The sequence below is a fragment of the Euprymna scolopes genome, chromosome 33, assembly GCF_053919585.1.
Source record: "Euprymna scolopes isolate OS-2025 chromosome 33, ASM5391958v1, whole genome shotgun sequence".
In the NCBI taxonomy this organism is placed as follows: Eukaryota; Metazoa; Mollusca; class Cephalopoda; order Sepiida; family Sepiolidae; genus Euprymna; species Euprymna scolopes.
In genome coordinates this window covers 58,248,782-58,275,323 of record NC_136514.1, presented here as the reverse complement: position 1 = coordinate 58,275,323, position 26,542 = coordinate 58,248,782, and the positions used below count along the sequence as shown (strand labels likewise).

Below are 26,542 nucleotides of genomic sequence, written 5' to 3'. Positions count from 1 at the left end.
CTAGGACGTACTTGGCTTTTATACAGGTAGAGAATTGCATCAGCAGTAAGATATATCTACTGGAGCGGTAGATTTTCCCAGCAGCCTTGGCCACGGATTTGATGTATGCGTTCCATCTCAGATCAGGAGTAAAGGTCAGACCTAGAAGCTTGTCAAAACATGGAGCCTCCCCAAGATGAGAACCATTCATTTCGATTTAAGAATTCAGGTGATCGTTCATCCCCCTCTCAGTACAGGCCAATAAGTCTCCTGTGCGTCATGAGTAAGTTGCTGGAATCTGTGTTAAATAGAGAAGTAATCAACCATCTCAGCAAAAATAACCTTCTTAGTGACACACAATATGGTTTCCGTTCTGCTAGATCTCCAGCAGATGTGCTTACAGTTATATCTCATAGGATTAGCGAATCTCTCGACAGAGACAACCTTTCTAGGGCAATTGCTCTTGACATATCAACGGCCTTTGATAGGGTATGGCATAAAGGTTTACTTCACAAGATCTCCAGCTATGGTATTGCTGGAAATGTCTTCTCAATTATTAAATCATTTCTCTCTGATAGGTTCATAAGAGTAGTAGTTTATGGGCGAAAATCAGAAGCTCACAGTATAAATGCTGGAGTCCCTCAGGGGTCGATCCTGGGCCCAACTCTTTTCCTGATCTACATTAATGATCTTCCAAATCACATCCTTACATCATTCGTAGACATTTTTGCTGATGACACTACCATCTATGGTAGCACATCTAAAACAGTAAACGACCAAGTTCTCTCCGATTCTCTCTCCTCTGATCTTGATCACGTTGTACAATGGGGAAAGGAGTGGCTGGTTACTTTTAATGCATCTAAAACCAAGCTTCTATCTTTACATCATCAACGTTCTGATCCCCATCTGGCATTAATTAAAATGAATGGCTCTCGTCTTGGGGAGGCCTCAAGTTTTGACAGGCTTCTGGGCTTGACCTTTACTCCTGATCTTAAATGGAATACGTACATCAAATCTGTTGCCAAGGCCGCTGGAAAAATGGTCGGATCCTTCTATAGATCCAGTAGATATCTCACTGCTGATGCAATTCTCTATCTATATAAGAGCCAGGTACGTCCAATGATGGAGTACTGTTGCCACATATGGGCAGGAGCTGCTAGAAAAGACTTGTCCTTCCTTGATAGGGTTCAAAATAGACTTCGTGGCCTAGTGGGAGATGTCCTTTTCTCTTCGCTGCAACCTCTGTCTCACAGAAGAGATGTTGCGAGTTTGTCTCTGCTTTATCGTTATTTTCATGGAAAAGGTTCAACTGAGCTTCAATCTATGGTCCCCCCTCGCCAAACTTTCACAAGAAACACTAGACTAGCTGAAAACATTATCAATAATTTTCCCCACTCTTTATCTGTACCTAAACCTAAACATAGATTCCATTATCAAAGCTTCTTTCCTAGAACTGCACGCCTGTGGAATTGTCTTCCGTTTTCCTGCTTGCCAGCTTTCTATAATATGGTTGTATTCAAGTCTAACGTGAACAAATTTCTAATGAGCCGTTCCACTTGTTAACAAATTTACTGAACTTACATTACTATCGATTACTATATTGTCCTTTTGACTACTCTACACTCTTTAACCCTTATCCTTGAGTGGCCTATCGGCCTTGATAAGTGGTGACGTTTATGTAAAAAAAAAGACGGGGATCAGAGCGTTGATGATGGAAAGATAGAAGCTTGGTTTTAGATGCATTAAAATTAGCCAGCCACATCTTTCCACATTGCACCACACGATTAAAATCAGAAGAGAAAGAATCAGAGAGAACTTGGTCATTTATGGCCTTTGAAATGTTGTAATAGATAGTAGTGTCGTCAGCATAAATGTCTACAAATGATCTTAGGATGGTATTTGTGAGATTATTTATATAGATCAGAAAGAGAGTTGGACCCAGAATGGACCACTGAGGGACTCCAGCATTAATACTATGAGCTTCTGATTTCTGAACATCAATCACTACTGTTTTGAATCTATCAGAGAGAAATAATTTAATGATTGAAAATATAAACCGTAGCTGATTAGATTAGTTCCATTTGTACCATTTTTGGCAATGATTTTAAAAAGTTCTTTCGGCAAGTTATTTTTTATGTGTGCGCTATAAGGCGGATTAAACCAAATGCAATATCTACGTGAATTTTCTTTTTCTTTCTATTTCCATTATTATTTTGAGAGATTCTTCTATTTTTTTCTTCAATATTATTTTTACAATTTTTGTTTCTATACAATGTTTACAATTGGATTTACCTATTGCTATATTGTATGAATACCATGTGAGAGTTTCGGTTTTGATTCCTTCCTTTCGATTGATTTTTCATTTTCGCTTTTAATATGTTTTATTTCATTGTTTTTTTTTTTTTTTACAGAATTTCGGCTCAGGAATTTGTTTTATTTCTTCGCGCATGCGCATCGTAAAGCGGAAGCGGAAACACGGTCTCACCGCCTAAGCAAGACGGTTTGAGTTTTACAATATGTATATATATATATATATATATATATATATATATATATATATATATATATATATATATATATATATGAGTCTCAAAGTTGGCATTCGATGTCCTTCATGAAAATCAATGACGTCTTTAATTTATAGGCAGTTATACTTTACTTGACCTAAAGAGTGAATAATCAAAATTACTCTTCTAAATTTCATTAGAGTATTCCAGATTCTTCCGATATTAAAGTAGACTTTAAAATCATATTTTTTAATTATATATTATATTTTGGCGCTCACAACTTTAGCAAATGTTTCAAAAATGTAAACTTTTACAAATTGGCTTTGAAATTCCCTCCCTATTACCACGAATTTACCAATAGGCACAACTTCAAATGTAATTCGTGTGATTTGTATTCTTCAGACTAATGTTCTCTTCTTGTGTATCAGTATCACAACGGTTCCGATCTTTGTTTTCAATTGTATTTTATCGAACTCGTGAATGTATCTATCGAACTCGGGCGGAATTTCGAATGGAACCCTTTATTTACTTCACAAAGGTGGCATGCTCTCGTTCCGTCAGCCATGAGTGGATAGAGATCCTAAGTAATTCGCTATTGTATTTTTCGGTCTCCCACACTTAGAATTGCGGAAGATAGCGCAGTGGTTAGAGTACTTGAAAAATATCAATTGTAAAAGTGAACTTCTCCTGAAGGTTGAAGGTTCAATTCTCAGTGTGGGCGACCGAAAAATACAATTGCGAATTACTTTATTTACTTTACGAAGGTAATATGCTCTCGTTCTATCAGCTATGATTTAATAGTCATAGCTGACAGAAAGAGAGCTTGCAACACCCGCAAAGTAAACATAGGGTTATGTTCGAAATTCTGTCCAGATTCCCGAGTTCGACAAGATACACTTGAAGAAAGTCGGAGGTTACATCGTCCATAACGTTGTGAAAATGACACTCAAGATGAGAACAGTGGTCCAAAGAATTCAAGTAATGCAAATAACCAATCCTCATCTCAAATTTCAGAAACGTAATTTAAATGTAATGTGAACAAACATCTTGCTGTGCAACTCTTCACAGGTTTTTCAGGTTTTCCCCTACAAATATGGCTCCTAATCACAGTAGTACCTTACGTCTCAACGGCAACATGCCTTGATTGGGGTGAATTATATTTAAGAAAAAAAAATGCGCTATGGAAAAGAAATGCACAATTTACGAGAGCGAAACATTTTTACCATTATAAGCCCACAAGAAACAAGAGAACAATACAGATATTAGAATGATACAATATTGCAAACTGAAACGTCACATGATGTTATTCCCATTTGAAATTCAATACGCGATGCACTCTTTGGATCGTTTACCAAATTGAAACACTGCAACAGCTGGTCAAACACGAATGATACACGAAGAGTAGAGAAAAAATAAATTATAAAATCTATTTTTTTTTTTTTACTATAAAAACGAAAAACATGGCGCATGTATTATCAACACCGCTATAACACTACACAACGATCGGCCATCTTGGCAAAGTTCTTATCTATAATTCTAACGCTACCCAACACGTTGTAGCCTCAGCCGCAAAGTAGATAAAGAATAGGAAAAAAACTTCAACTCTATTTTTCTCGTTGTAACAACGACATTTATTTCCTCATTCTCCCGCCACCGGTAACTTCTCGTTATGACTGTGACGTTTCTCCCAAGATCGTCTCCTTGAACGTGCTTTCGGACGTAATCGGCATTTCTAACGTGCTCTTTCTTTTTTATAATTTTCTTTTTCCTTACCGTGACGTCATTTCGCTCAGGGCTCCGTATGTGCATATAGCCGACCGAGCTGTTACATAATATAGCTGGGGTTATTTATTGAATCATACTGGTCAATCGATAAATAGATACGCATAATGATTGGAATGATACTAGGGACATTCTTATTGTAATGGCTTTTTTTTTATTCCGTCAAAATGTATCAGATGGAATTGGAGATGGCTGAACATATACCTTCATAGCTTGAAAGTTCCATCTTTGTGTTGCAGATATTGACGGTGTGATTCTCTAAGAAAGCAACCTCTGTCATGGACGAGCGTCAGAAACAGAGATACGTCATTGAATTCCCCCATATAGAAAAACATTGTGCCGATCAACATTTACTGGCGCATGTTGAACGTTTATGAAGCCGGTGCAGCTGATGTCAGTACAATTATGAGATGAGTACGTCGATTTCAGATTTAACGTAGGAGATGTGAGTGACAAACGTCGCATGTACTATAACAAAACTGAAAGGTCCGCGTGATTATCATATTTAAGAGTTTATGTTTTTTATACAATACTTCTAAAGACGGTTTAAAATGCCCAATCAGTACGGCAATTTCATCTACCAGTTTCAGCCTGAAACTCGAACATTAATAAGGCGTCTAGAAAGAAGGAACAATCAGAAAATATGCAAACACAAGTCGTCCGTACCATTTTAACGAAATGTGTGCATGACGGCATGACACAAGTGGAAGGGAATATTTAGAAAATGCTTCCTCGTAACAAACGATATCTGATTACATTTATTTTGCAAAAATAGCAACAGACAAAATGATAACATTTATATGTGATATCTCCTTCCATTTATAACGATATTTCATGACCCTAGGGTGAGGGTGCTCAACCATAGTCATCGTCATCCAAGTTTCAGAACTTGCTGGATTTAATCATACTGAGGAACCGTAAAACAAAGAAACATATTTTTGTTTGTTTTTTCATACGTCTCGTATCCAGGCTTTTCGTTTTGTGATATACCGCATATTTTATTTTCATCTTTTTATATTTTATTTTCATCTATTTATATTTATACTAGCCTGGGTGTCCGGTGTTGCCCGGGTGTTTGGAGGTGCGTGTTGAGCAAAACAAAAAAAAGTGATAGTAGGCAGATAGTCTCGAACCGTACCGCGAAGGAGAAAAAGAACAGGGGAAAAATACGACGTCTTTGCCGTTGCGTCCATCGCCAATCCGGAAGTGACGAAGGTTTAAATTAAGGCTAGTCAATCGAAAAGAGGGGGATGACTTTCGAAAATATCTGCAAAAAAAACGAACCCTTCAGGTAGAAAAGTGCCCAGTTGAGGGTGAAGACATTAATATTTTTAGCTAAATTTTCGATATTTGTTGTCCGAAGGGTAGGATTTCAAAACGATACCGATCTCGTGAAAATCTGTCGTCTTGGTTGAAAGTTTTAGGCATACATACATACGTTTAAACAGACAGGTGAGATTTATATTATAGATATGTGTGGGGGTCGTTTGTAACTATAATATTTTAAAATAAGTATTATACATTATTATAAGTATACACACTAGTGTTTCATGCTTATGTAATCATAAGTATAGAAAGAGATAATTATTGCTAGTCGTAAATGTGTGTATGTATCTGGTTAATTGTCGGTATAGATTGTTTAATACCCTCCAAGAAATTTCAGCACAAACCCAACAGCTAGCCGCGGTTCTCTCCAGAATGTACAGCTTCAATTGCACACAAAAATCACTATTTTCACTGCCTTCAGAGAAATAGATGTAACGAGACTAAAGCCGTATTTAGAATTGCCAGCAACCGATGTAAAAGAGTAATAAAAAACGCGAGAGAGTTGTATGCACAGTCTGTCAACCCAAAGTAGCTGAGCAGCGGCTTGGTTCTCATTAGTTTTGGCGAATAACAAACAGAGAAGTGATTAGCAAACAGAGAAGTGATTGATCACCTCAACAGAACCTTCTCGGTGGCATGCAATATGATTACCGCTCGTCTAGATCTAATAACAATATCTCACACGTGAATCTCTCGACGCGTGTTTCGTTTCTAGGGCAATTTCCCTTGACATATCAAAGGCTTTCGATTGTATGTGGCATAAAGACCTGTTACACAAGAACTCCAGCTATGGAATAGTTGGAAATGTCTTATCAATTATTAAATAATTCCTCTCTGATAGGTTTATAAGAATAGTAGTTGATGACAGAAATCAAAAGCTCAGTTTTAATGCCGGCGTCCCTCAGGGTTCCATCTTGGACTCTACTCTCTTGTTGATCTTCATCAATGATCTCCCAAATCACCTCATTAGATAATTCGTAGACATTTATGCAAACGATACTGCCATATATGGCAAAAACCTTTAAGACAAGAAACGGACAAGATCTCTTTGATTCTCTCTCTCTCTCTCTCTTTCTCTCTCTCTCTCTCTCTCTCTCTCTCTCTCTCTCTCTCTCTCTCTCTCTCTCTCTCTCTCTGATCTTGAGCACATGGTGCAATGGGGAAAAAGGTTGGCTTGTTAATTTTAATGCATCTAAAACCAAACTTCTATTTTTCCATCATCAACGCTCTGACCTACATCTGACTCTTATTGAAATACAACGGCTCTCACCTTGAGGACGCACCATGTTTGGACAAAGTTCTTGATCTGACCTTCACTCCTGATCTAAAATGGAGCACATACATCAATCTGTAGACAAGGTCACTTGCTGGAAAAATAGTTGGAACATTCTACCGCTCTAGTAGATATCTAGCAATTCTCTACTTGTATAAAAGTCAAGTACGTCCTAGAATGGAACACTGTTGCCATATCTGGTCAGGAGCTGCTCGAAGAACCTATCCTGCCTTGACTGAGTCCAAAAAAAACTTCGTAATCTAGTAGGCGATGCCCTTTTCTCTGAAGCCTCTTTCCCAGCGAAGTGACGTTGCGAGGCTGTCCCTGCTCTTTCTCTATTTTCACGACAAGTCTCTGGCTGAGCTCAAATCTATGATCCTATCCCGCCAGTCCTTTACAAAAAACACCTGTCTAGCCAAAATCACTATTAATAAATTCCCCCACTCTCTATCGTTGCTGTTCCGCTTGTCTGCTTTTCAGCTGACTACAATATCATTACCTTCAAGTCCAACATAAACAAGTTCTTGTTCAGCCGTCCTCGTCTATGATCTAATTATACCAAATTCCTTCTACAAACGACTATGACGCAACTGTCCCAATGACTACAATATACGCATTAACTCTCATCATGAAATAGTCACCGGGCCGTGGTATGTAGTAACCCCTTTGTATATATATATATATATATATATATATATATATATATATATATATATATATATATATATATGCATGTATCTATCTATCTCTGACTCTCTGTCTCTCTCTCTGTCTCTCTCTCTCTCTATCTATCTATATATATATATATGTGTGTGTGTGTGTGTGTGTGTATATATATATATATATATATAATAAAAAGTCTATATACCTATAGTCTATGTGTCATTTTACACTTTATTTGACTTCATATTGAAATATTCAATTCAGTACTTGTTTCGTAGCGTGGAAATATACGGTAAGATGAACAATACCATTGGATTTGGAATATAGACATTTTGTCGTTTATTTGTAAATACTCTGTAGTTATATTTGACATACATCGAGCTTCATAAATAGAAGGATTGGTATAAAGAGTGACATATATTTGAATAAACATATTTCTCCCATGAATAAGCATACACTCGTGCACACATACGCACACACGTAGCTACATATATATATATATATATATATATATATATATATATATATATATATATATATATACAAATATATATATATAAATATATATCTCTTTTTCTAAGTGTTTTAACATGTTTATTTGCTATTTGCTATTATATATATATATATATATATATATATATATATATATATATGTGTGTGTGTGTGTGTATTAGACATTAAGAGGAGATTATAGATAGATATATAAATTCCCGTTCACATACACCTTTCAGGATAAAGCTAGAACCCAGAACTAGATAGAATCGAGCAATTGCATCGACAACGGACAACGCGAGACCCAAAGTGGGTTTCGATGTACTGCATCTCATCAGTGACGTGCTCCGACATAGGCGCGAACCCAGGTCGTCGCACTCATGAAGTGTGCAATACTGACGACCTAACGATATGAGCCATGGCGCAATCTATTGACTATGCCTCGATTTTTTAAATTCTTATATTTTCATCCAGTTCTACATTCTACGATGTGACAAGCAACGCGTCATATACAACTAAGATAGTTACTGCTGGTATGCAGGCGGTAGATATCACATCTACAAACATTAACTGAAATTAGCCGACTCCCCAGACACGATTACGATTACGGAACAACCTTATTTGTTGAGGGACATCACGTCCCTACGAAGGATGACCCCCTTTTTTCTACATATATTAGACATTAAGAGGAGATTATAGATAGATATATAAATTCCCGTTCACATACACCTTTCAGGATAAAGCTAGAACCCAGAACTAGATAGAATCGATGCAATTGCTAATTTATTTATATATATATATATATATATATATATATATATATATATATATATATATATATATATATATGCGTGTATGTGTATATTTATATATATATATGCATGTATATGTATGTATATATGTATATATATATTTTTATGTTTTCGTTTTTGTGTTTTTATATATACTTAGGCATGTGTTCTCCCCTCATTGATCTGTCTCTGTATGTTGTACAGGTGTACGCGTGTATGTGTATTAATGTATGTGTATGTGTGCGTGTATTATTTATTTATCATAAACAATTCCTTAATTTTTAATTTTTTAATTTATTTTATTAACTTACTGATATTCTTACCTATCATTATGCTATCAAAATAAACCTATAACGTATAACGTATAATTCATTAATTTATCCTCCTATTTTTCCTTCTCTTTCTCTTTCCTTTTTTATAAATAATAAACAACAAATATTTTTCAATCTCTCCCCGCCCGGCTAAATCACTTTAAACCCCATTTGCAACCCGTTCTTTCCTCCTCCCACCACACCATGCCCACTAACATTAACTCTCCAACCTGTTGCCATGGTGATCCTTTAAATTAACTGTTACTTATGCCGTTATAAATAAGAATAGCGTCTTTTAATTTTAAACCGTTATAAACTAAAAAAAAAACGTATATAAGAATTAATATATAATTAATATTTAATTATAAACCCCTCTCTTATTATATACTCTCCTACTACTTTAAATTCCAACGACCTCTCCCTTCCACTCCCCCTTCTTTTCTAACTCCCCTTCATCTACGATTTTTCCATTCTTATTTGATTTTATAACTTAGTCTATCTATGAATTCTGACGTTGCTAGTTGGATATTTCCTCTCTTTGAGGATCTTCCTCTAGCTGAAACAATATGTAAACTCATTCTGGACTCACAGTAATAAATTTCCTATATACTGCTCTGGCTACACATTGAGCACTCTAGTCCGGTTTTTTCACCACTGGTAAATAAATATATATATATATATATATATATATATATATATATATATATATACATAAATTATATATATAAATATATATGTATATATAAATATATGTATATATAAATATATATATAAATATATGTATATATAAATATATATATATATATATATATATATATATATATATATAAATGTATATGTATATATATATACTATCTTTAAGAGCATATCTGAGAAAATAGACCACATACTGTCTTCACATCCCTCGGCTAACATCCACATCTGTGGTGACTTTAACGTCCATAACGTGGAATGGCTGACCCATTCAAATAAGACAGATGATGATGGGATGTTTTGTCATGATTTTGCCATTGCTTATGACCTCACTCAGATTGTTCGCGAACCACCCGTGTGCCCGATACACCCAGTCAATATGCAAGCCTCTTAGACCTTTTTCTCTCAATTTCCCCTGAGCTATGTTTATGTTCCGTTCATTCTCCTCTATGATCCTCCAACCACTCCGTCGTATCAGTTAAGATAAAAACGAAATGTAAGAAGCCCCCAGACGTACCCCTCCACCGTACTGTATACCGATACTCTATGGCTGACTGGGATAGTTTCCGTACATTCATATCTGATTTACCTCTGCACTCCATGTTTAAAAAGGATGTATCCTCTATAGAATCAGATCTGACCGAATGGTTAATTGTATGCATAGACCAATTCATACCATCTAAAAGATTCCAACAAAAACCTAACAGCCAGCCATGGTTCTCCCCAGAATGTGTTGCTGCTATCGCGCACAGAAATCACTTTTTCCATAGCTACCAACGTAATAGATGCACTGAGACTAAATCTGCTTTCAAGACTGCCAGCAACCACTGTAAAAGAGTAATAAAAAATGCAAGAGAGCTATATGCCCAGTCTGTTAAATCCAAAGTAGCTGATCAGCGGCTTGGTTCCCACCAGTTTTGGCAAATAACAAATAGGATCCTGAACAGAAGTGTGCGTTCTATCCCAACCATTATCAATGGACCAGATGTCATCTCGTCAGCGTCAGACAAGGCCAAACTATTTGCAAAGAACTTTGCAGCTAATTCTACCCTATGCAACGAAGGCCATCAACTCCCCATATTTCCTCCTATAACACAGATCAAGCTAGGTAACATACAAATATCCGTGCATGAGGTCGCCAAGCTAATCAAGAACCTAGATCCCAGTAAAGCAACTGGCCCTGATGGCATCCCAATTATAGTGTTAAAAAAGCTTCAACCAGAACTTGCTCCCATACTTACGAAACTATTTAAGCGCTGCCTTTCCGACTCCCTGGAAGACCTCATCAGTTTGCCCTGTATTTAAGAATTGAGGTGATAAGTCATCTCCCTCTCAGTACAAACCAATAAGTCTCCTGTGTGTTCTGAGTAAGTTGCTGGAATCCATATTAAATAGAGAAATATTCAACCACCTCAGCAGAAATAACCTTCTTAGTGACATGCAATATGGTTTCCGCTCTGCAAGATCTACCGCAGATGTGCTGACGGTTATATCCCACAGGATTTGTGAATCTCTTGACAAAGGCTTCCTTTCCAGGGCAATTGCTCTTGACATATCAAAGGCCATCGACAAGGTATGACATAAGCGTCTACTGCACAAGATTTCCAGCTACGGTATAACTGGAAATGTTTTCTCAATCATTAAATCATTTCTCTCCGATAGGCTCATAAGAGTAGTGGTAGATGGACAAAAATCGGAGGCCTGCAATATAAATGCTGGAGTCCCTCAGGGGTCAATCCTAGGCCCAACTCTCTTCCTGATCTACATCAATGACCTCCCTAAACACATACTTAAATCATTCGTTGACATCTATGCTGATGACACGACCATCTACGGCAACACATCAAAGGCTGTAAATGACAAAGTTCTCTCTGATTCTCTCTCCTCTGATCTCGAGCGCGTAGTTCAGTGGGAGAAGATGTGACTGGTTACCTTTAATGCATCCAAAACCAAACTCCTATCCTTACATCATCAACGCTCTGATCCCCCATCTGGCATCAATTGTGATGGATGGCTCTCGTCTGGGTGAGGCCCCGTGTTTTGACAAGCTTCTGGGTTTGACCTTTATTCCTGATCTGAAATGAAACACGTACATCAAGTCTGTTGCCAAGGTCGCTGGAAAGATGGTGGGATCCTTCTACCGCTCCAGAAGATATCTCACTACTGAAGCAATTCTCTATCTATATAAAAGCCAAGTACGTCCAAGGATGGAATACTGTTGCCATATCTGGGCAGAAGCTGCTAAAAACAGCCTATCCTGCCTTGACAGAGTACAAAATAGACTTCGTGGCTTAGTGGGAGATGCCTTTTTCTCTACCCTGCAACCTCTCTCCCACAGAAGAGACGTTGCGAGCCTATCCTTGTTTTATCGTTATTTCCATGGCAGGTGCTCGTCTGAACTCCAATCTCTGGTCCCCCCTCGCCAATCTTTCACGAAAAACACCCCTAGCTGAATCCACTGTGAAAAATTTCCCCCACTCTATATCTGTGCCTAAATCAAAACGCGGATTCCATGAACAAAGCTTCTTTCTTAGTACTGCACGCCTGTGGAACTCTGTTCCGTCTGCCTACTTCCCACCGGACTACAACTTGGATGTCTTCAAGTCCAATGTTAACAAATTCCTAATGAACCGCCCCCTTAAGTAAACACATCATCAAATCTCCACACTAACGTAATGTACTTGCAATAACCCTTATCCCTGAGTGGCTTCCGGGCCTTGATAAGTGGTGATCACTGTGTAAAAAAAACAAAAAATGTAAATGTATATATATATAAATGTATATATATATATATAAATGTAAATGTATATATATATATGTAAATGTATATATATATATAAATGTATATATATATAAATGTATATATATATATATATATATATATATATATATATATATATATATATATATATATATATATATATATATATATATATATATTCCAGGTAGGGAGATATCCAAAAACGAAGAGTAATTGAATTTCAACAAAGGTAGTGGATAGTGCTAAATCAAAAAGAGAAAATTTTATTTTTTCATGATTTTTTATGTAAATACATTCATATCTTGCTACGATGTGCAGACCATTTCGATCATAATAGATCTCATCAGGCAAGAAAAAATTAAAAATTAAAAAATTAAAAATGGTCCTGAACCATTTTTAATTTTTTTATTTTAAAAAAGATTAACTTAGTCATGACTGGCCTGGAGCTAAGTTAAAGATCATTTATATAAGTATATATATGTATGTATATATATGTGTGTGTGTGTGTGTGTGTGTGTGTGTGTGTGTGTGTGTGTGTGTGTGTGTGAGAATTGAAGTGAAGTTATTGAGCTTTACCTTTTTGACTAGAATCGTCTTGAAAATATTATCTCACTTTAATATTTTTTTAGACAATGCAAATATGTTTAAGCAAAATCGTCCTGCGTTCTGTTTTACGTAGGATGTGCAATATTCGTTGCACTGTAAAATGGTAGCTGCATTGTGTCAGCTTTCACTCCAATCGATGGATGAAAAAATCAATTTCAAAGTTAGAAGGGAAAATTGATTTTTAATTATTTCAATAAAATTATTTCAAATACGCAAGCAAAAACAATTAAAAGAAAAGATTTTTATAGGGCACAAAATATTCCACAAAGAAGCAGATGCTATTTAAAGCCGCTGGTGACAGTTTGGGTAATTTACCTTGGATTTTTTCTTTCGCACTATCGCAAGAATTTGTCTTCTGTTGAAGGTATTGTGCTATTTTGTTATGTCCGTGTTCTTTTTACTTATAGCATATTTCATAACTTGACAAATTTAGACTTAGGAACGAACCCATCTTGCGACGCATGAGGCAACTATAGTATGGCATCGTTTTCGATCGGAAGTTAGATTCACAATATACCTCAAGTTTCTTCCAGTCAAATCTCTCTGGAATGTTTGTTTCCAGTTCTTTTTTCTTTTCTTTTTTTTTATTGTTGCTCTGTTTATTTTTCTATCAGAGATCCATTGCAGTATTTGGTTGGCAATTCTCTCTGAGATCAATCGTCAATCTTAGAGTATGTCCGAGACGTCGTTTGCAGGTTATTGATGATACTGCCTATCGATTAATGCAATCTTTGACTTCTTGGTTGATAGTTTGATCGTTTAATTTAATTTCTAGAATATTTTAAAGGCACTTGGAATCAGGCACATTCAATTTCTTCTCTTTGCTGATTTTGAGAAGCCAAGTTTTGCTTCAGTATAGCACAAGGATTACCTGTGGTGCACGGTAAAATGGCACAACTAAAAATGGAACTGGTGAAATGCTACTGGTAAAAAAATATGGCGCCAGTAAAAAAAATGGCGCCAGTGAATAAATAGTAAAAATGGCACGAACAAAAAAAACGTTTGAGAGGGGTGGGACAGGGTTAGGAACTCTCTGCTGTTGTTTTAATTAGGAGCTAACCTTTCTCACCCAATATTTTTTAAATAAACATTTTAAATAAGTATGTACTATGTTATTCTCTATCAAATGAATCTATTTCTCTCGTTTTGGTGGGAAGGGAGATAAGCTGCCTTATCTCTAGTTCAAAATAAGAGTTAAGTCCCACAATATTTTAACTTTTTTTTTTATTTTGCAAATAAATTTGACTTTTTTTATTTTTATGGTTAAGATCTAGTTTTTTTTCCACTAAAGATTTAAATGTAGGCTAACGCCCCAAACCTATACGTTAAATTTTTTTAATTTTTAATGAGTATTTACTCTTTTGCTTTCAAGCAAATGATTTTTTTTTTTTAATTTTAGAAAGCTAAGTCTTTTCCTCTATAGTTTTAGATAGAGGTTAAGCACTCCCTTCCATATTGAACAAATACATAAAAGTTACTTTTTTTCTGCTAAATCTTAGATTTTTCCATGTTTTCTTTTATGGGAGGGAGGTTCTGTTATCAAATTGATTTAGGGTTAGTGGTAAAGTTAAAGGAATTGGGAAGGCACTTAGCTATGGTCATCGTGTACTTTAAGATGTACATATAATTTTGTGCCATTTTACTGCGCCATTTTTTCGGTGGCATATTAACTTAAAGTCACTAACTTGTATCGCTAAGTAGATGTGGTAGTTCCACGAACATATGTGTCACAAAGACCCAAAGTCGACACTAAACGCATTTCACCAAAACTCTCCCCACCTTCCGGCTTTGTGCCACCTCTCGTTGCAAGAAAAAGCAACGAAATTCTGCTAACTTCACGAAGTTTTGAAACCAAGAGCAATTTGTATGATTTTGATTATTCGGACTACTGTTCTCATCTAGGATGTTATTTTTACAACGTTTCGACCGATATAACCTCCGATCTTCTTCGCCTGCAGCTTGTAAAATTCGAAAATCTATGGAATCTCGAACGGAACTGTTTATTTAATCAACGGGAATAGCTTGCTTTTGTTCTGTTAGCTGTGATTTGGGTAGATGTCTTAAGTAATTCATAATTGTATTATTAGTATCCACGTAATGGGGATTGGACCTTCAACCCCAAAAAGACTGTCACTTAGAACTGATCATTACTTAGCACTTTTAACTTTTATCTGTACCTAAACCTAAACGTAGATTCCATGTACAAAGCTTCTTTCTTAGAACTTCACACACTGTTTTCCGTTTGGCTGCTTTCAAGCTGACTACAATATGGTCATCTTCAAGTCCAATGTAAACAAGTTCTTGATGAGTCATTCCCCTTAAGTAATCTAATTTACCAAATTTACACTACTAACTATTACTATGATATTGTCCTCTTGACTACTGTGCATTCTTTAACCCGTATCCTTGAGTGGCCTCTGTGTCTTAATAAGTGGTGACTCCTATGTAAAAAAAGCTGTTGAGTCACAAGTGCATACAAGATTCTAGAGTTCGACAAAAAGATTCTTGCGTTCAACAAGACGCACTTGTGGAAGGTTGAAGTTTAAATCGATCCAATAGTTGCGAAAATAATATCCAAGATGAGAACCGTAGACTGAATGATCTAAATAATCTAAATTATCTATCGTTATCTCAAAAATACCGAACCATGATACTAACGATCATTGTTTAAATAAAATGTTTGTACTTGTGTATCTACGTTACCGTACTGAAATAATAACGTTATTATTTAGAAAAACATTCTATTGTAAGTGATAAAAAGGAGAGATCCAGTTGTAGAATGTCCTTTTTCACAGGCATAGGTTCGAATCCTGTACACATCTCAGGGAGCTATGATGGGGTTTTGTAACTATTCTATACTTTCACCTAACAATTTAATAAACAAAAATATTGTCAATCCTCATCTAAACAATTCTGAAACATAATGTTTAACATGTTTTTGCTTCTTTGTTTCATTCAAGCTTCCTAATAATTAGCGAGTAACCACTCTTGGACAGTGAAGCCATGTTTGCAAGATCCGTATTCGTTTTGCTCCTCGTATTGACAGCGGTTGTTGGGGAAACAACAACGAATATCAGTAAGTACACATGAATTAACTATTTCATTTTCTCCTTTATACTACCGTAGTCTCGTAAGTTAAGTGGTAAAATGGAGAGATCCTGCTGTAGGTCGTTCTTTTCCATAGACATCGATTCGAATCGTATACGCGTCTCATTTCTTTTTTTTTTTCTTCTTTTTTTTTTTGGTAAATGTTTTATACTCTCAACTCTATGGGATAGTAAATAGTGCTAAGACGATTCTAATATTATTCTCGATTCCAATATAATTACCGATTCTGTACTATATTCTCGATTCCTGTATAATTAGCGATTCCGATTTCGAATCGCCTTAAGAGTAGACTTTTATTTATGGAAGAAGGGCGTTAGCGAAGAGTCCTCATCTACTTTTAAATGTAAATATAATTTTTTTTTAATTTGATAAACTAAATTATTCTCTTGTATCCAAGTTTTTGATAAACTCGTTTTGGAATTTTCATCTATATCCTTTGCACCTGTGCCAACAATATAAAATTTTAAAAAAATTTTTAAAGTACAAAATAAGTAAAAGAATAGGAAATTTGGTGTCGGAAATTTGGCTCAATTTTTCCTCGATTCCGATCCCACAAGATTTTTCAGATTCCCGATTCCGAGTCCGATTCCGAGCAATCGTCCCAACGTTAATGATAAACCGTTTTATTCAATAACAGTATTACATACGTCAAATAATAAGTGGTTTTGCCTGATAGGACTTTTTCCTTTTGCAATTTTCCGAATAGTCCATTTAGTATTTCGGTTAAATTGGTGTATATAAATAAATAGCGTGGATTCCTGTTTCATTTTTTATTTTTGTCGCGAGTACTTTCGATTTGATTCATAAAATTATAATTGGACAGTTTGTTTGCAACAATGTCTTTACTGTTGAGTGATTTTTCTTAATGGTTAGTAATTTACGACTTTAAAATGGGTGCCTGTAATGCGTTGTTGAACGCGAAACACGTACACAATTTTAAAAAGATGTTGTTTAACGTCTAAGAATTTGTTAATGTTAATTACAACGCTAAGCATTTTACCGTTTTGTTACTAATTACATAATTAATATTATTAATTATGAAACTACGAATTATTTATGTTGGATTATAATTTTAATGTAAATGGCTCTAATAATTTTTACTCTTTTCTGCTTGTAGTTTTTGTAGTATAAACGAAAATGTGTTTATATTGAGAAGGGGTTGCAGTTATGTTTTTTAAGTGTTGGCCAACTGAGTCAGTATCAAAGCGATGCATGGTCTACTTACAAGAAAGTGTTTTGGTGTTAAAATGGATGTAACAATTTTTACAACTGTCTTTACCTTGTGTTATTTTGATTAGTCGGACTATTATTCTCATCTTTGGTGTTATTAACACGTTTCGATCGCTGCACCCTGCAACCCTTTTCAGGTGTTGAAAACGTTTCTTTTTCTCTACTAAGGAAAAGGGTGTTGGATCTGCATTACAAGAATTCGAACCGTCGGTTTGAGGGTGGGTCGGTAGATCATAAAGAAAGTTCAATCTTCAGGGGTCACTAAGATATTTTTAAGGGCTTTCCTATGACTCAATTTTTCGGGATATCTATACTAATTGTTTTTATTAGTGAAAAAAACGTGTTTTACGAAACAGAAGATCGATACCATGTGTATTTTTTTAAAAGCACAATACAAGGGGGACAACTCCAATGGGAAAATATCTTTACCGTTGAGTATTTTTAATGGCTAAATAATTAGCATTAAAATGAATGTCTGTAATAATGATGTCGCATATGAACGTATTAGGTACAAAATTTCAAAAGATATTGTTTAACGGCTAAAAAGTTGTTAAAGCTAATTACTACGCTAATTAATTGCTTTCAATTTGATTCATCACATTATAATCAGTTTTTCTGTGTTTAAAACTATGTCTTTGTTGTTGAGTTTTTTAACGACTATTAATTTATTGCTTTAAAATGAACGTTTGCGGTGATTAGATGCTTCATTTGAATGTGATTACGTGCTAAGCGCAAAATTTAAAAAATTATTCTTGCTTATCGGATAAGGATTTGGTATTATTAGTTATGCTAGACATTTTCAAATGTTGTGATTGGTTTCGTAATTTACATTGTTGAGGAATGTTTGTTTTTATGTAATAGGCTTTATATGATAAACAGGGAAAATTATGTTTCGCCAGTGTTCGCACTCGTTATTTATCTCTCTATATATATTGCTAAAATATTAATATTTATCTCTAAATATTACTAAAATATTCATATAGAATCATAGAAGTACGTCAGGAATTTAATTGTTCATATATAAATGATTATCATTTTACGCGCTTACATTTATTCTTACAGACTAAATGTAAGTGTAAAATTTACATTTAGCCTATCACACTTATATTAATATGTCACGCTTACATTTAATATGTCACACTTATATTTAAATGTCACGCTTATATTTAGTCTATTGCGCATAACATTTAATGCGTCACGCTTACATATAGTCTATCACGCTTAAATTCAGTATTGCACGATTACATATAGTTTATCACGCTTAAATTCAATATTGATCGCTTACATTTAGTCTGTCACGCTTAAATTCAATATTGATCGCTTACATTTAGTCTGTTACGCTTAAATTCAGTCTTGATCGCTTACATTTAGTCTACCACGCTTAAATTCAGTGTTGATCGCTTACATTTAATCTATAACGTTTAAATTTAATATGCTATGCTTACATGCACTACGTCACGTTTAAATTTGAAATGTTGAATTTAGATTTAATATGCTACGCTTACATTTAGTCTGTGGCATTTAAATTTAATATTTCACGCTTATATTTAGTCTGTGACGCATATATTTAGCCTGTTCTGTTTACATTTAATATCCTACGTTTTCATTTAGTCTGTCATACTTAAATTTAGTCTGTAACACCCAAGTTTGAAACAGAATTTTCATCTCTAAGTGCATAGGAAATGTACGTATCTTAAGAATACAAGTTTAGCGAGGAGGAGAAGGATAAATTAATTTGGAAGCGACTTCTCCAGATAGATGAGACATTATTTAAACGAAACGACATTGCAAAAAACAACTATTTTAACGCAGTTATAATGAGACACGATTTCCTTTACAAGAATCCTTCACGCTGGACGTTGACATCGTTTTGTCAACATCGCTTCGCCGCCATCTTAATTAGTGATGAAACATACTTAACTTAAATAGAAAGTCTAATAATTACCAAGGTTTTTGAGTTTTTTCCTATGTCTGGGTGAACCGCAGACGTCAACGGCTGTAGCCCGAAGACATTTAATATCATACAAGTCTGCAAAATCTATAAATTATGTACTAGCGGATGCTAACAACGTTGCGTTAATTATGTGGTAATATCAGCCGCGAAAACGCTAGGTCACGATATATTTGTGCCTAAACTTAAACGCAAATTCCATGAATAAAGTTTCTTTACCAGAACGCCTGTGGAACTCTGTTCTGCTTGCTTACTGTCAAGCTGACTCCAATATGGCCGTCTTCAAGTCCAATCCAAACAAGTTCCTGTTGAGTCCCTCTAAATAATTCATTTCTACCCCATTTCCTGCACTAACTATTAATACCTTTTTGTCTTCCATATATATATATATATATATATATATATATATATATATATATATATATATATATATATATGTATATATGAAGGCTTCCATCAGTCTTGACAGACTATGGATACCCACTGTAAGGGTGCCTGCGCGTGAAATTTGTGTGGCAAGACTTGCGCAACCTCTAACCACGCCTCTCCTGAGTCAACATTGTTGCATACCAGTGGCAAGTTGAGGTACAAGACGACTGGAAACAATGCCGAGATAAGCGTAGAGCACATACAGCGCCTAGAATATATATATATATTTCGAATCTCGCTAGATTCAGCCACTCTGATGAGTCGTAGACGACGAAACACGTGTCAGTGGCTAAGTATATTTTAAAAACAATATATATATATATATATATATATATATATATATATATATATATATATAGGTTGGATGATGATGGGCACGTTCAGAATTGTGAAGCAGAGGTTGCGCTATCCCTAACGGTGGCATGGAGAAGTCCAGGCCGAAATAAACGAGAGGACATCCAGCACAAGTCACCCATTTTAGTACTGACCAGGCTCAACAATGCTTAACTACACTGATCAAACTGGAAACGGTGTGTCAACGTGATTATGTTGTACATAAAATTACATCCCTATCAGAGACAATTTTTCCTTTCGTCTTAAATTCACATACATTCTATCATACCGCGTTCTACCGTATCGTTATTCCTGGCATGAAGCCATTCTATTCAAACCCGACGATTATGTGATCTCATTTTAGCACAAGACTCGAAATCATTAATGCACAGTCTTTCATAATCACTTTCTCCTTCTTTTTTCCCCCCAAATGACGGGCATTAATACCTATTTATGTGCTTTCTTACAAGGTAAGAGTCAGGTACAAGGTCGATATTTTATAGAAAGAAAATACAGTTCACCAAAAACGGGCACACTTAACTGGGACAAGCGTAAAAATTGCTGCATTGTAGAAGGATATCTCCTTCACTGACCGAGGACAGAAAAGATAAAGTCTAGTATCAAAGCATTTGCTCGTTACTAAAAAGCCAAATATTCTTACAAGCAAAACTCATACTTATATCCATACTGTTATTAGATTTTTTAATATAGTCCGGCCCTTCTGATGTTTAAATTTAGCCACTTAAAATAAAAAAAATAATAATTGTTGATTTGGGGGAAAATGTCTGTTTTTAAACCAAACAAAAACTTTTTCAGGAGTGCGAGAAAAATGGTAGTCTCGCCGATTGTTTATATTGACCGTAACATCGAGGTCAATTTTTCAATCTGCTCTAAATAATTATTTTTAAGGATTATTGTTTAAATTGAAATTTCTTTGTATTTATATTATATTAATTATACATATTTAATGAATCAATTATAATCTGATATTATATATAATCTCTACTGATATATAAAAAGGTACTTTGTCTGTGTGTGTATGTGTTCGTTCCCGACGGACTCGGAAATGGCTGGGCCGATATTTTGAAATTTAATACAAATGTACAGAGTGGAACGATAAACGTGTCGCCCTAAAGAAAAAAGCAATACAACTTTATTTTAAAACTTTTATTGAAAAAAATCAAGTCAGATTACTTGATTATGTAGTAGAGCTGACATCTATTCAATGTAGCCGCCTTCAGCCTCGAACACCGCTTCGATACAGGTCCGGAACTGGGAGCATGCCTTTTCCTCAAGCACCGGCGTGAGCTCGGCGGATAGTGGCGATCAGGCTAGCTTTGGTGTTGTGGAAAGTCATTTTGGTAATGTATGATCGAATGAAGTAGTCCAGCGGGTTCAGGTCGGGGAAGGAGGAGGGTTAGTGAGAAAAGGGTACAAAGTCGCAGCTGAAGCCAAGCCTCGGTCTCTTTGGACTTGTGGGCTGGCGCTTAGTCCTGCTGCCATACTAAGGATCTGACAGTGGCTACTTATTGCACCAGGAATCACCACACTCTTCAGCACATCCAGGTACACTTTGGTGTTGACTTTCAAGCCGACTTCGAAGATGTGAGGTGGTATGATGTGGCCCTCACTTAAAACTGCACCAAAGACCATAACCATAGCCGGAAACTTTGTTTTCATCACCCTGTTAATCGTGGCAATCCAACGATGCATTTTAAGGGTGCTGGCAATGGTCCTGTTGTCATAACTTGGATCGGTAGAGAGCATGAGTTGTACAGCGACGAATCTCCGATCTTGCCCGTTGAACATTGTGTCACTTTCAGACATGATAGAAGGCTCCTATCACTCTCTTGGATTTATACACAACTGACCAAATAGTAAATAGTCTGCAACAAAAAAATAAAAATGGTTTTCATCAAACGGAAATGGAATCATGCCGTCTATTCTAGGGAGACAATTTTATCGTTCCACCTTGTACCTTATGTGTCTGGCAATGTTCTTAGATAGGGTTTGTATCGTGATACCCTCGATAAGTATCAGAAATTGATAATGAAAAAAAATCCGATCAAAGAAGGAACTGTTGGGTTTTTACCAAAGTTCTACTACAACCTAATATCACAAGTGCATTTCAGAAGTTTTATGACCGCACAAGTCGAAAGGCTCGATGTATAAAACCAACCGTAGAGAAGGGATGCATTCGAAATCAATATTTCTGTTTATAGCACAATTGAACCGTAATACTTGAGTTTTTGCATTTTAAACTTTAATTCAAGTCATTATATAAGACATAATTTTATAAAATCAACAGTAGATTATCTACCGTGTTATGTAAACTACAATGTGTTGTGAAGTAAGGCACTGCGAGAAGGTATGATGTCACTGTGGGGAGGCATATGAAGTTTCCTGCTGGTGCACCGTTGCAGGTCCCCGACTAGAACAGACAATCAATCGATTTGATTGAAAACTAGGCAATTCCACCGATTTCAATGTCAATAAAAGTATCGGAAGGGTGGAACATTCGTTGATACACATTTAATCCCAGGTAACATCGGGTTTCCCTGCTAGTCCATAGATAAAAGGAGGCAAATTTTCACTTAGAAAATATGGAGAATTGTTTCCTTTGGTTTTTAAATTCCTAAATTGAATTTCATTTTATTTGAAATAAATAATACGGAATCTTTCGTATTTTTTACCCATTTCTTTGTTTATTTTATTTTATTTATTTATTTACTTCTTCGCTTTTTCAACCTTTTCCTTTTTATCTTTTAATTTATTTTTTACTAGTAGAAGGGGAAGGCGCCCGAGCTTACCGATCGTAAAATACGCTTAAATATATACAGATTTCGAATTCTCTGTTGAATATTATATTGTACCTTATATATAGTACTGATTCCAAAAGTTAAAAAATGACTTCGGTGCCATCAGCTAGAATGGAAACCATAATATTTAGCGCTCCAGCCGCATTCCCTACCGTTTAAGCAAGCTAATACAAATATGTCGGCAAGTTAAAATGAACTTTCCGACTTCTGTGTGCATTATTCATCCATCCATGTTATATGAATAACCTTTCTTGTTAACTTCAGTGTAATCTGCCAGTAGTTTAAGAATTTATCGGTTAAATATTTTCACATAGACACATAGGCATACACATGTACATACATATATCTTATTTATATAGATTAAGCTATATATATAAACATATATAAATGCTCTGGTGGTGAGAGTTACATTTATTTACTGATCTTTTATGAAGGATTTGGGAGGGGATAAGGGGTCTTCGTATTTTGGCTGTCTAATTATTAACGAAATGATCAGTTGCAAAATTATATTTTTAGAAATGAATAAAAGCATGGTTACTGGAAATTAACTGAGTTTTTAAAACTTAAATTAAAACTGGAAATTAATGGAGTTTTTGAAATAAATACATCTATTAATGCGGAAGGTCTGACTATCTCCTTGTTTTATATAATAAAATGACTGCAGAAATTCCCCTCTGAACAAAAGTATCGTAGGTTTGCAACAACAGATGCCACATACAAATTCAATAGATCTGGGCTAATAGCCACTATATTATGTAGCTTTCGGACGCTATTTTGGATAAATTCAGTCATGATAATAAAATTCTACATTGCTTCCGACGAGCAACACCATCACAATCGCAACATCTTTAGAGGAAAAGGTCACTATTATCTCTCTAAATACTTAACCCTACCACCGCTGCCAGTTGTCACGGTGACCAATTGTACATATTCCAAATGTGATTACACCTATCGTAACTGCCCCATAGATACATAGACATAAGATAATGTTTCTGTTATCCGGTTCATAAATAATAAAGTCTCCCTAACCAAATTCCGTTCATTCTGATTGGTTGCGCTTTGATAATTCTCATATTCCGGAATCCAGTTATTCGCTTTATAAACAAACACTACTAACATTAAAATATGGTGTCACTTGGAAACTTATGTTTGGGCCCGGATTCAATAGAGAGAAAATCAGTAAATAAACTTAAAATAACCCACTTACTTGCTTTCTATTACAAATTTGTAAATATGATATCCACTATAAGATTTTCATTGATCTTTTCTTAAACACATAAAAAAAACAATGCCGACTTCTTCGTCGCAATATCAACCAATCTGAGTTCTTTTACCATGAGAATGCTAGCCGATGATGTAATGGGTAACTTTATGACTGCGTTCTAATCTCTTGATCATAGTAATTAATTGCAATTAATTAGTAATTAATTGCAATTAATTAGTAAATAATTGTGTTAGCAGAAAACACTACAGCATGTGGGTATACAAATGATTTGTATTGCTTGAAATGTTCGAACTACTGTTCTCTGCTTGAGTGTAATTTTCACAACGTTTTGGTCGATGTAACCTATAACCTTCCTCTGGTGTATCCTGTCGAACTCGGGAATGTTTCTGTCGAACTCAGAAATTTGGACGGAATTTCGGACGGAACCCTTTATTTACTTCACGAGAGTAGCATGATCTTGTTCCGTCAGCCATGACTGGATAGATGTCCTAAGTAATTCGCAAATGTATTTTTCGGTCGCCCACACTAAGAATTGGATCTTTAACTTTCAGGAGAATATCACTTTTACAATTGATCATTCCAAGCCTCCTAGCCACTGAGTTACGGGCCCTTATGGACAGTTCTAGTACGAATTTTGAGAGCCTATTTTATTCCTAGATGTAAATATCACTATTTATTACTAATTATTATAACTGTATATTACTAATCGACAGAAACATTCTCGAGTTCAACAAGATAAACCCAAAGAGGTCAAGGGTTACATCGACTGAAACGTAGTGAAAATGACACTCAAGATGAGGTTAGTAGTCCGACGATTTCAAATAATACGAATAACCAATCCTCATCTAAAAAATCAGAAACGTAAAAATAATTGTTAATGTTTATTTTAAAATGTTATAGTTATACGCATATGAATATATTAACCTGCAGTAAATTGTATTAATAACAATTGTTATGATTATTACTATCGAAAGATATAAGTGATATAATATATTTTTACTTATCTATATTTTCAGATGATAAGTACATCAATTGTACAGACGCGTGCGATAAAATGTTCCAGAAGATGAGCGCAATCGAAAAGTTCAATGGCGGAAACAATGCTCTGGCTATGTTCACTGACTGCATGCAAAATTGTTTAAAAATATTACAATGAAGCAAGTTGGACGTGTATGAATATTTATGTTTTTTTTTCTTTCGTTTAACAAGCACAAATGAACCATCATAGTTGACTGTTACTTTAAATCTTTAATTCAAGTTAAAACTTATTTTCTAATTGTTTCCCAACTCTTTCAATAATAGTGCTGTCACAAAGAACCCCTACATAAGATTTTATGATCTTGTTTATCTATCAATTCTCCCTGCATAATTCAAGCGATATTTTTATAACGTGTTTAGGTATTTTAAAAAAATGTCTTTCTTTAAATTTTTGTCTTTATTTGCTTCCCCACGAGAGCAAAATATGACACAAGAGAACATGGTCTCCCCCACATGTTCCCCAAAAAAGGGCACTCTGCCAGGAGACAAAAATACAAATTACCGGAGTATAGAATGGTTTCACCTACATTAACTAAGGACAAATTAACTTACGTGTAGCATCAGAACAGATACTACACTTGGATCTGAGCCCGCAGGCCTTATATCTTATTCATTTTCTTAAATTTATTGAGAATTAAAAAAGAAAAATGAACATATTTTTCTGGCAACTGGTAAAATCTCAGTGGATCATTTTTCCCCCAGAATATTCACTATTTCGTACATGTTTAAGAAAATTAGGTTTGAAAACAAAAACTTTAAAATGCATTTGCGAATAATACGCAAAAATCATAATCCCTGCCTATTTGTCAGTATCTATTGAAGGAACTATTGGCAAAGTGTCTAATGGAACCTCAAAATTCAGCGATTTTCCGATACCGACATCGATTCTGATACCTGTAAAATTCTCGATTTTTCCGATTCCTAATTCCGATTAATCGTCCCAATATTTCGGCGTATAAGGCGTCAGATAAGACGAGGTACAAAATTGGAGCAAATTTTCATAAATTTATCATATATCGGTTGAATAAGACGACTGCTAAATCACGAAACTATGTTTGTTTAGCCTAGGCTAGAGATTGCAACAACCGGTATCTTATGAAATATTGGTTTTTGAAGATGATTTTTTAACTTTAAGGGTCTTCTTATACACCGAAATATACAGTGTATATATATATATATATATATATATATATATATATATATATATATATATATATATATGTAT

General features: G+C 35.1%; 1 long non-coding RNA gene across 2 annotated transcripts in view; it reads left to right on the top strand.

Moving 5' to 3' along the window:
* LOC145258243 (uncharacterized) overlaps positions 1-25,580 on the top strand; it is a 272,195-nt gene extending 246,615 nt beyond the window's left edge. The window contains exons 1-3 of one of the 2 annotated variants that reach the window (XR_013864081.1): positions 13,422-13,548; positions 16,145-16,260; positions 25,296-25,580. This is a non-coding gene — a long non-coding RNA (uncharacterized LOC145258243). Of the gene's footprint in view, positions 1-13,421; positions 13,549-16,144; positions 16,261-25,295 lie in introns of those variants that run through there. The other variant, XR_013864082.1, reaches the window with a different exon arrangement.
* The last annotated feature ends 962 nt before the right edge of the window (positions 25,581-26,542 follow it).